The sequence below is a fragment of the Amblyomma mixtum genome, chromosome 5 (assembly GCF_055824585.1).
Source record: "Amblyomma mixtum isolate Tamu chromosome 5, ASM5582458v1, whole genome shotgun sequence".
Lineage (NCBI taxonomy): Eukaryota > Metazoa > Arthropoda > Arachnida > Ixodida > Ixodidae > Amblyomma > Amblyomma mixtum.
In genome coordinates, this window is record NC_143016.1 from 4356770 (window position 1) to 4367411 (window position 10642).

The 10642-nt window shown below is 48.9% G+C and overlaps 1 pseudogene; it reads right to left on the reverse strand.

The window, feature by feature from the left end:
- Positions 1-1551: 1551 nt before the first annotated feature.
- LOC149341190 (small nucleolar RNA U3) lies at positions 1552-1743 on the reverse strand (annotated as a pseudogene).
- Between the last annotated feature and the right edge of the window lie 8899 nt (positions 1744-10642).

Sequence of the window (10642 nt, forward strand, 5' to 3'; positions counted from 1 at the left end):
CAGAGCTTGTCCTATTGTGATCTCTGGAGATTTCTGTCGAAAAGGCGCGGCTGAACCATGACACAGTTCCATAGATTTCCTCGCGCATAAGAGGCGTGTCACCATTCCGAAGAAGCGCCTCTTTTAAAAGTAGAAACATGCTCACTTAGCCCCTGAAGAAACCTTATAGAGGCTTAAGCATGTGTCGCTCTCCTCAGCTTAGGTGCGGCCAGACCACCTAGCAAGGCTCGGTTAGTGATTTTGTACTCGGTTCGACGTGTCCAAGCAAGCAAGCAAGCAGAGCAAAGCACAATAAAGCAAAGCAAGCAAGCATCGAAGCTCTTCATATGCGGCATCTCGTTCAATCCCAGCTAAGCAATTAAAATGAAAGCGTTCGACGTTGATTTCGGATGCAAATTTATGAGAGAAATGAATGCCAACCGAGTTTTTGCAAAAAAAAAAAAACACCGCAACCTTACTCGGTTTCTTCATCAAGTTGTGGCAGCGGGCGAGTTGCAGCTAGCTTGGCTTTTAAACACACATATAGTTAGCAACTACTTCACTGAACCTAAACTGCAAATCTAGGAAGGGCGAACGTTTCCGAGGCAGCGATTAATATTTTCTGGCATCTGCTGAACGCGCCAGGAGTGAAGCGTATTTGTGCGCGTATTTGGCTTGGTTTCTAGCGCACCATGATTGCGTCACTATCTTGTGGTGACATGCCTCGCAGTGCTTGGCCACTGCGCTTCGCTAATTTTGACACCAACTTTGTGCTCCTTCATCGTTCACTTGAAATACTCTCTTGCCCCAACCTGCAACGCCGGGTACTGAGAACAAGATTTACACAGTGCTTTGGGCCTTTTCTTTAGGATGACGCTCTTCCGGGCGAGCCAGGAGGCGTCCGGTGGTGGTAATTGACTTGAGTATTGTTCGCACCCCTTCCTTTCCGAGAATACGAGCCGATGTTGTGCTGGCACCTTTTACGCATGGTCTGTATGGCGTCTTTGACGCTGGCGTATGCTTGTGCTAGGCATAGAATTTTTTGCTTGTGTCTTTTTTGGTTTCAGGCGATACGTGAAATGATCAAACTGTAGTATCCTTTTCTTCGGTGATCAGTAAAAAAAAATAGTCGCCGTATTCGCTTTTACAACGACACGGAAAGCTGCGATCTGCCTTCAACGCAGCGCCGGATCCGCATCGGCAGCTTCTCCAGTCCTCAAAGTGACGTCACGACCTCTCTTGACCAATCACGGGCGGCGGCGCGCCGCGCGGCGTGCCCCGCGGCACAGGCCGCATATTTCGGCTAAAAAAGGCAATTCGCGGTTGTTTTTGCCTTATTTGGATGCGATATTCCAGTATACAGCATGGAAAACTATAGGATGCCGCTGCCAGCCCGATTTTCAGAAAAAGTGCTTCAGTCTCCCTTTAACGGGGTGGCGACACTAACAAAAAAAGATCTAGCCTACTGTAATCGGGCCTGAAGGCCGGTTCACATGCAAGCGACTGAGCGATTGAGCGGCGCGTCGCAGCGAAAATTTCCAACTTGTTGAAACCTCGCCGCTCGTCGCAGCGACGACTCAAAACAGGTTTTTCCGCCGCGGCGACAGGATTCGCTAGCATTTCGCTTGCATGTGAAACAGGCTTGAGTCGGCTTCGCACTCAGGCGAAGACTCTCAACTCCTCATCGTGGTTGAACGTGTTCCGAAATCGCGACTTGGGACTCGGCCATCATCCTACAGAAATGATGCTACGAAGAATGATCTTCATAGACCGTGTTACAGAACACTGTAGTGTTACCATTACTGGAGTAACAAAAGCCGCGCGCCGTCAATGCGCACCCGCAAATCGCCTTGAGGGCGCCAGATGGCGCCAGGTACCCGGCCGCTGTGGGCCGCTGCGCGCGCGCGCGCTCGCGTATCCGGACCAATCGGTGCGTGGGCACTGGGGGTGGGCGGGCTCCCGGTAGTCCGGTAATGGTAACACGGCATATGGTATGTCCGAGTTTAGCGTGTGTGGCTTTTGCGTACGTTAAAATATCGTGTCCAAATTAGCGGCGCCCTTCGAAACAGGACCACCCGCTTCGCATTGGAGCCCGAGTCACACTGCGGAAACACAACAACGACATGAACCAAACACGTTCGCAAGCGAGCCGTCAACAAGTCGCCCAACCAACTCGTCCCACAACCTCTTGTCACAGTGCACGAACGGCAGGGAAACGAGACAGGTTGCTGGGGTGTTCCCTCGGTATGACAGCTTCCGAGAACCGGAACCGGCGCTGAATACGTCAACTGAATTTTATATTGGAGGGGGGGGGGGGGTTGCATGAAGATAAAGGTTTCGTTGTGGCCCTTTACACCTCACGGCTTTTATCGATTTTACCGCGTTTATCGTGTTCGTCATCCGTAGCTCATGTTTTAATTTACTGACACGACTAATCTGTTGATTCAAGACGACCTTGGTTGGTCATCCTTTGAGGCATGAGAAGCCTCAAGCAAGTTCCTCTACCGCGGCCGCCTACAGTTCATGAGTTGCGAAATATGGGCTCGCAAAGTTTTCGGACATACTTGTTAGTTTCCTAGTCGTTTTCCGCCACTGTGAATCAACGCTTGTTCTGTATAAGCAGGGACTCGGAAATTTTTTACGAGTTTGTGTGTGTGTGTGTGTGTGTGTGTGTGCGCGCGCGCGTGCGGGGTGGGAGGGAGCAGGACTTCGAGTTTGTTTTTTATTCCATGTTTTATTTAAATATTTATTCAATTTTATTTACTTCTGTTTTTATTTTTATATTTCATCTGCTGAAGGCGCGTATCCACACTAACTTTGTCGACTGATATTTTCTTTGCATCCTGTAGGGATATGAAAGTAAACATCCGATCGAGTAATCTCGGCGCCAAATGGCCTTCACTTAGCGCTATAGCCGTGTATCAGACAGACCTTCGGCTCCGGCACCTTCAGCGGCTGGCGTTCAAAGAAGACGACGACAACCGCTGAATGATCCAACGCCCATCATTTTTGAGGCAACAACAACAACGACGACGCTCGTGTTTGCTCTTTGAGACTGCTGATTGTTGGCCGTCGTGCCAAGCATAGCGACGTAGCGCCCCGCCGGACGACCTTTACGACGAGTGGTGGAAGTGCAAGTGATCTACTCACCCTGTTGCTCCGCAGCCGAGCATTGCCTACCGCTTACGCCATGGCGAAGATCGTCACACAATGCAGCACCGCTTCCCTCGGTTCCGGCGCAGCGCGGCAGCGTGACCCAGCCTTTTTGAGCGGCACAGATGACACGGATGTGTTTGGAACATTTCAGATGGCATGTAGCGCCTGCTGAAGGCGCGTATCCACAGTAACTTTGTCGACTGATATTTTCTTTGCGTCCTGTAGGGATATGAAAGTAAACATTCGATCGAGTAATCTCGGCGCCAAATGGCCTTCACTTAGCGCTATAGCCGTGTATCAGTGGAGCACACAAGCCCTGAACAGCGTCAAAGCGTCTCAGAATATGACTGTTTGGTGCACGGGACATACACGTTATTCAAAGACTGCAGCGGCTACCTGAGCAATACATCCGGTTTACTGTATAGCTTACACTGTCTGTACTAATTGTAACATCCCGGTGGTTCCGATAGCCGAAATACTGCAGTAAGCCTCATACACACTTTATTTTGTGTTCGCAAAAAGAGAAGGGGTCATTTTTTACCGCCCGACTGGTGAGCTCGCAATGCGACAGTATATTGATAGATGTGCTTTTGACATTTCCCTAACCAAACGCTAATACAGCTACGCTTTAGCATAAACTCTTGTAAAGAAAATGTGCGCAGCAGCCCTGTGTATCACGTGACTATAGAGGAACTATACGGAGAACCTCTCGAATCGGCGGCGTAAGAAATAATTAGGAAGCATTTTTTTTTCGGTGGAAATGTTGTCCGCACTGTAGTATAGGTTTGAACGCAGCCGCGATGCTGAGTCTCAGAACGGAAGGAATAGATTGGTGCCTCGAATCAGTTCGATGCTGTCACTCTAAACTCAGCCACTTGTTCAGTAATCACCCCCAAATTACCTGCTCATTAAAACGTTGCTTAGTGCATGTGTTGCCATCTCTCTCTCTCTCCTGGGAATGCCGGTGGAGGCAGTCCCGGAAAGTGGCTGCTGCATCAATACTTCCTTTCTGAGAACTGCGCTTTCTCAGAACTTCCGCCTTCTTTTTTAACTCACCGCTGACGGTAGGAGGAATCAACCAACCTTTCAGCCTTGTTGTGATCGGGGTCCCAGCCAGCGGAAACAGGCGAGCCAGGCAGGCGCCATATCGAGCTACGGTGACAGAAAGCGCTTTGTTCGGAGAGGACGCAAGAAACGCTGGCCTGGGGGCGGCTTCTGACGACGGCGTCGCCATGAACAAAGGCATCAATCCTCCCCGTCTGTGATGCGGAATGCGGCGTTCCTCCCGAGCTGTGCTCTCCCGCGGACCGGCGGGGGAGACTGCGGGCGGCGGCGCCAACCGATCGCCCGCTTGCCTCTGAGCAGCGACACGGCTGATTTGTCTTTCCCTTGTGAAGAGTCCACCTGTGTGAGCCGTCAGCAGTCGTGTCTACCACGATCGGGGTAGCCGCATAAAGAGCCAACCACCCTTGGGCCTGGTCGGCCCGCTGGAGACCGCAGTCCGCGACAGCAAGGCGCCGAGGTTCCTCCTTGCCAGTGCGTGTTTCTGTGAGATGTGCGCGGTCACTTGGTGAGGGCGGAGCCTATGAAGCGGCTGCGTCTCCTGAAGGCTTCTCTCCGTAGTCTGCCCTCCGCTCCAATCAGTGCCCCCAATCAAAGGGTGGCAGAAGAGCGAGCGTACACCCCCCCCCCCCCCCTCCCCACTCCCCCCCGTAGCCACAAGTAGTAGTAGTCTTCCCGCCTCGTCCTCATGCGGTGAAGCCCATGGTCCCGAGACACCGGTCATATCAGCCTGTCCCGTGGCGGCTTGCCGCTCTGCCATGGCGGAGTTACACGTAGCGATCGGCGAAAGCAAAGAGCCCACGCGTATTTTTATTTCCGTGGGTCTAATTTGCAGCTGTGTAGTTTCTGACGATCTATTTATTCACGAGAACAAGAAACTAAATAAAAACGAAAGCGAAGCCGCCACGCGACTGCCTGAAAGGCACTCCGCGCGTTAATTGACTCCTCCTATATACCGTCAGCGCTTAGTTAAAAAAAGGCGGGAGCCGGGACGTTTATTCCGATTTGTATTAGGGAAATCGGCCCCGCAGGACAATAATTTACCGCTGGAACGTGTAGAAGTTCCCGCAGTAAAAAAGACGAGTTCAGATCGAGCTTTGTTTACAGTCGCGTCCATAAGCGACTGCTATAAGCAATTCATTAAAAACGCTTGACTCAGAACAAGAAAATCCGAAACTGAAACTGCAAATTATGTCTGCTGAAACGCCGTAGTGATTTTGCTATTATTGCAGTTAGAAATCCAATTCTTAGATGTTTTGGGCATGTAAATATGCTAAACTATTGTTTTTAATCCGCATAACAATTACAGATGCTGATTCTCTGCACGATGTTTTAAGCAGCCATGCAGAGTGTTAAATTCCGAACGTTCTGGAAAAAAGAAATGTTCTGGCCAGTGTGAAAGTTTGAAGATGTCAGCTCGCTGGCGTGGACCACTTTCCGGGCCCAGTTTTACCCCAATGGTTTCATACAGCTACGACTTCCAGCTTAATTTTAATCCTTGGCTCAAGTTACACGAAACATCCTGTATACAGGGTCTGTTCTGAAAGTAGTAGGACTGTTTTTTTCCTGGGCGAACGGGCGGACTAGAGGATCGTTGAAGGGGGATATTGGGAATGCTGGAGAAAATTGGCAGTCGGCTCTCGGCCGTTGAAGAGAGGAGGTCGCTTGTACTGTGAACCCCTGTCGAAACATCTCGTCACGCAGAATCATCGAGCATTTCCTGGATCAGCGATACGCGATCAAATTTTGAGTAAATCTTGGTAAAACGGGCAAAGAGACTCACAACATGATTAAGGAGGCCTACGGTGGCGCTTCCATGGGTAGATCAGGTGTTTTTTGAGTGGCACAAGCTGTTCCGAGAAGGTAAGGAAAGAGTGGAGGAAGACGACCGCTCCAGACGCCCTTCGACCAGCAAGACCAACGAAAATGTGTAACGAGTGAAACATTTACTTAACAGTGATCGTAGAATAAGTATCAGAATGATTGCTGATGACTTGAGCATTCCTCAAACCCAAGTTTTTGAGATCGTGACAGAAAACTTATCCATGAGGAAAGCGTGCGCGAAGTTGGTGCCGGGAGTGTTGTCAGAGGAGGAAAAGGCCAACCGGTAGAATCTTCTTCATCATGTGAATGAGGACCCCGATTTTTTGCCCAGCACATGGCGGCAACGCTGCCTCAGCCCCCCTACAGCCTCGACTTGGCCCCACCAGGCTTTCTTCTATTCCCGAGAATAAAATCGACGCTCAAGGGGGAACATCACGGATCGGTAGAGGTGGTTCAACAGGCCGTGACGAGGGAGCTAAACAGCATTCCGGTCCAGGCGTTCCTGGAGCCGTACGAAAACTGTAAAACTCATTGGCAGCAGTGTGTAGGTGCGGAAGGGTGCTACCTTGAAAAATTGTAATCGTTTGTACTATTCTCTTGAATAAATTTTGTTTAAAAAAATGAGTCCTACTACTTTCAGAACAGACCATGTATATAGCTTGTGTTAGTCACTGGGCCAGTGAGAACTTGCCGAATAAAAGGGTTCCAACTAAATTATATCTTAGTTGATTAACCAACAGTAGAATCAGTCGTTGGTCCGGCCTCCTTCAGGGCTAATCGATAACTCAGTTATCTCTTAACCCTGAAAAAGGTCTGACCATCGATAGAGTATCCGTCTAGTTGTTACCCTTTATTCTTCTTGTTCTCCCTGGGCCAGTTACACAAGCTATCTACATATGTTTGCGTTCGTGTGCGTATGCGCGCGCGCGCGCGTGTGTATGTGTGGGACGGGGGAATGTTTATTTGTATGTGTGTTGTAAACAGGTTCTAGTTCTTCTTATACACTCTTTTTCCTAATATCTTTTCAGGCGTCCGTCCAGCACGTGGCAGATTCTGCGACTGGAAGCCCACTTTTTTGATGTTTGAACAAAACCACTTTGTCACAAAGGTGGTTTGAGCCGCCGTCAAAGGGAGCACATAAGACGGCGCTCTATTTTTTTTTTATTTCGAACACTTGCCATAAGGGTTAACTTCGGCTGGAAGTATAGTATAAAGTCGTGTGGGCAATTTTCATGCAGTAACCTCAGCAGGCTCCTGCTCTTATTATTGTTCATCAGTCACTTAGAGAAGCCTTCCTACCCGCCGCGGTGGTTTAGTGCATGGTTATGGAGCTCGGCTTCTGACCCGAAAGACGCGGGTTCGATCCCTGCCGCGGCGGTCGAATTTCGATGGAGGCGGTATTCTAGAGGCCCGTGCACTGTGCGAGGTTAGTGCACGTTAAAGAACCTCAGGTGGTCGAAATTTCCCTCATGGCGTCCCTCATAGCCTGAGGCGCTTTGGGACGTTAAACCCCCATAAACCATACGGCGTCCCTCATAGCCTGAAGCGCTTTGGGACGTTAAACCCCCCATGAACCATAGAAGACTTCCTATCGCGTCCGTAAGTCGCACTTCCTCCAATATTAGTGTCCTTCAAGCGCTTGTCACGGCACACTTGGTCGGTTGAAATGAAAGGCGGGCGTCGCTTTCAGCGCTAAGCTCGTGAATGGGGTGAGGGGCAGACACGACGACCGCAGTGCACGATTCGCACTCGAGAGATATGATACAGTTGACAACTAGAAAAATGAAAGAGAAAAGAAAAACAGCAAAAAGCGAACACTATAGTTCGGCATGCGCTGTGCATTGTGTTAGGAAGAATAGCATACGCAGTACATACGGACAGACACACGCGTATTTTTTCGTTCCGAAACGAGTTGGCCTCAATTATGACCTAGAATGCCTTTTGATGAAAAACTAAATATTTCGCTTGTTTACTGCTTGGAACAGACGACGTTAATATGTGCATGCACAGCAGCACAGTACAGGCGACAGTTCTCGTCTGCACTGCTTACTACATCGTATATTTCTGTTGAGCGGTTGTGAGTGGAAGACAGCAGCCTAATACTTCGAATTCGCTTTGCTTGCACGTGCAATGAGCTATACGATGGTGGTCAAAGCATGGGGTGCGCCTGTGGAGGATTCGGGAAGTGTTGGGATTGCCAAACCTACACAGTTAGTAGGGGGACGGGGGTTGCTTCAGGAAGAGCTGAGGCGCTTCTTGGGCAGGGGGGAGGGCTGCGTCATTTAGCGGCGTGGCAAAGCAGCCCTTCCGGAGAAACGGACTGCAAGGCACGTCAACAGCCGGCGGCCGGACCGGGGCTTCCCGCCGAAGCCGCGCCGTGCGCTAACTCGATTAGCAGCCGCGGCCCTGTGTGCGTCGGGAGGAACATTCTGGACAAGCTCTCTCACCGCCTACGCTTTGTCAGCCGGCCTAAGCAGCTGGGCCTCTCCCACTCATCTCCAACCAGCTCGCGCTTTCCGCGGCCACTTCCTCCTCTCCCCTCGGCTAAGTTTCCCTTTGCGTCCATCCTCCCAGTGAAAAAAGTTACCTCTCCGGTACATCCCACGCACTTCTGACATGGGCAAGTGGATATCCCTGGGAAGGACGAAAATGATAGCGGGGACGTCTCACGCATCTCCATTCGTCCACTTGCTGCATATGTGTGACCAAAGGAGATCGGGTCCATATCCACCAAGGTCATTTTGCAGAGATTTTTCAGAGAAATACCCGCTTCTGGGTCTTTCGCACTTGCTGCTTATGCCATGTTGCTCTACATCCGAATTACGGCCTGGATGCAGAAACCACGTTGAACCTTGACTCAGAGCTGAAGCTAGGCATGCCAAAGAATTCGCTGAAATCGCTACATGCATAAGGCAAATGAATACTAATGGTTTCAGTAGGTTTAGAGAAGACGCAGTTACAGTAGTGTACAAAAAGATATGATAGTTTAAATTTTTTCGCATAAATTGAAAATGTCACGGATATAGGCTATTTCTGAATACATTATGATGCAATAATGCCCCCTTCTTCCGTCTGGAGTTTTTGAGGTCGTAAACGTTTGCCTTCAGTTCGTCGTCATTTTTCTTCTTTCATGGGCGCTTCTCACTGCGTTCATTCTCCGTTTTTTCTAAATTATTATTAACTTGTGACACTTTCAGCTGAGATATTCTGCGGTTACATGAATTACTGCATATTTTTGTAAGCAAAGGGCGGAGTGGGAGGTTAACATAACGCCATCAGGACTCCTCAAATAGCAGTTATCTGCGGCAGCAACTGTGAGATAAAACACCAATAAATTTCACTGATTTCAACGCAGTCCGCGCCTTCAGAAGTTTTGAAGAGAGATGGGTTCAGAGGACGTTTTGATTTCTCAATCTTCACAGAGACACGCCAGATCGACCAACTAGGTTGTTTAGATAGACATTAAAAAACTTTAGACTGACTGTTATCGGCATTTCAGAAGATTTAACCTTGTTATCAGGCTGTACAGTAACCCCACGGACAGTGAGACATCATGTGCATTGTGCTGAATTAAACGACAGGAGCCTAGCTCAAACCCCTCACATCTTTGAAGAGAATTGGGTTTCCAGGATGGTGTAAGTAAAGGAACACCCGGTGCGGATAACTCGCAAAATAAAAAGAGTGATTTAATTAGATGAATCGAAGTTATTGTCGTGCGGGGATGATGGGATTCCGTTGTGTACGTTGCCTAAAACGCAATTTATTTGGACTTCGTTGCCAGCTTACTACGTTAAACCACGGAGGTGGGAATGTAATGGCACAGGGCTGATTCCCCACTCCTGGAGTTTGTCTTCTTGAGTGTATTCAAGGTACCATGAGCAAAGAGGTTGATCAAGGCATTCATGAAAAGGTTATGCTTCCATAGACACACAAGAACCTGGGATTTCAATACGTGTTTCAAAAGAACTATACGGCGTGAAGCACTTTTCTACGCTTGTGAAAGACTGGACGAAGAATTACGAAGACGGTGGACCTTATGGAGTGGCCAAGCCATGCTACCGAGATTATTTCAATTGAATATATTTGGAGAAGCGTCGTGTGTCGTCCGAGCGAGAATAAAGCCAGAAGCGCCTAGCATAAAGTCGTGAAGCTGCTGCAAGAGTGGGGACCCTGGGCTAGACGTTCATTGACAGATTCCTAGACTCTATGTTTCGGCGAGATGAAGCAGTGATCGCCGGAAAAGGCTTGCGTGTGAAGTATTGATGCATTAGGTTATTGTGAAAAGGCACCCTTGAAATTGTTGCCTAATTTTATAACAAAAAGAAACAACATATAATCGCCAATACTTCCACGCAGCGCATAAAGCAGTTCAATAAATTTGCTGTGGAAAAAGAACTGTCTCTTAATCTGACAATAAACATTGGCTGCTATTGCTCTGACAGTGTCATCCCACCAACCTCGTGCGCAAATTTTAGTGCGCTAAAAAAAGTTAAATTCGAAAAATTGAAATACCAAATCTTTTGTTCACTATACTGTATACGTACTGTCACTGAGCGTGAAATGAAACAGGAACACATGTTTGAAACGGGAGCAGCAAAAGATTTCAGTTCGAGGAGACTAC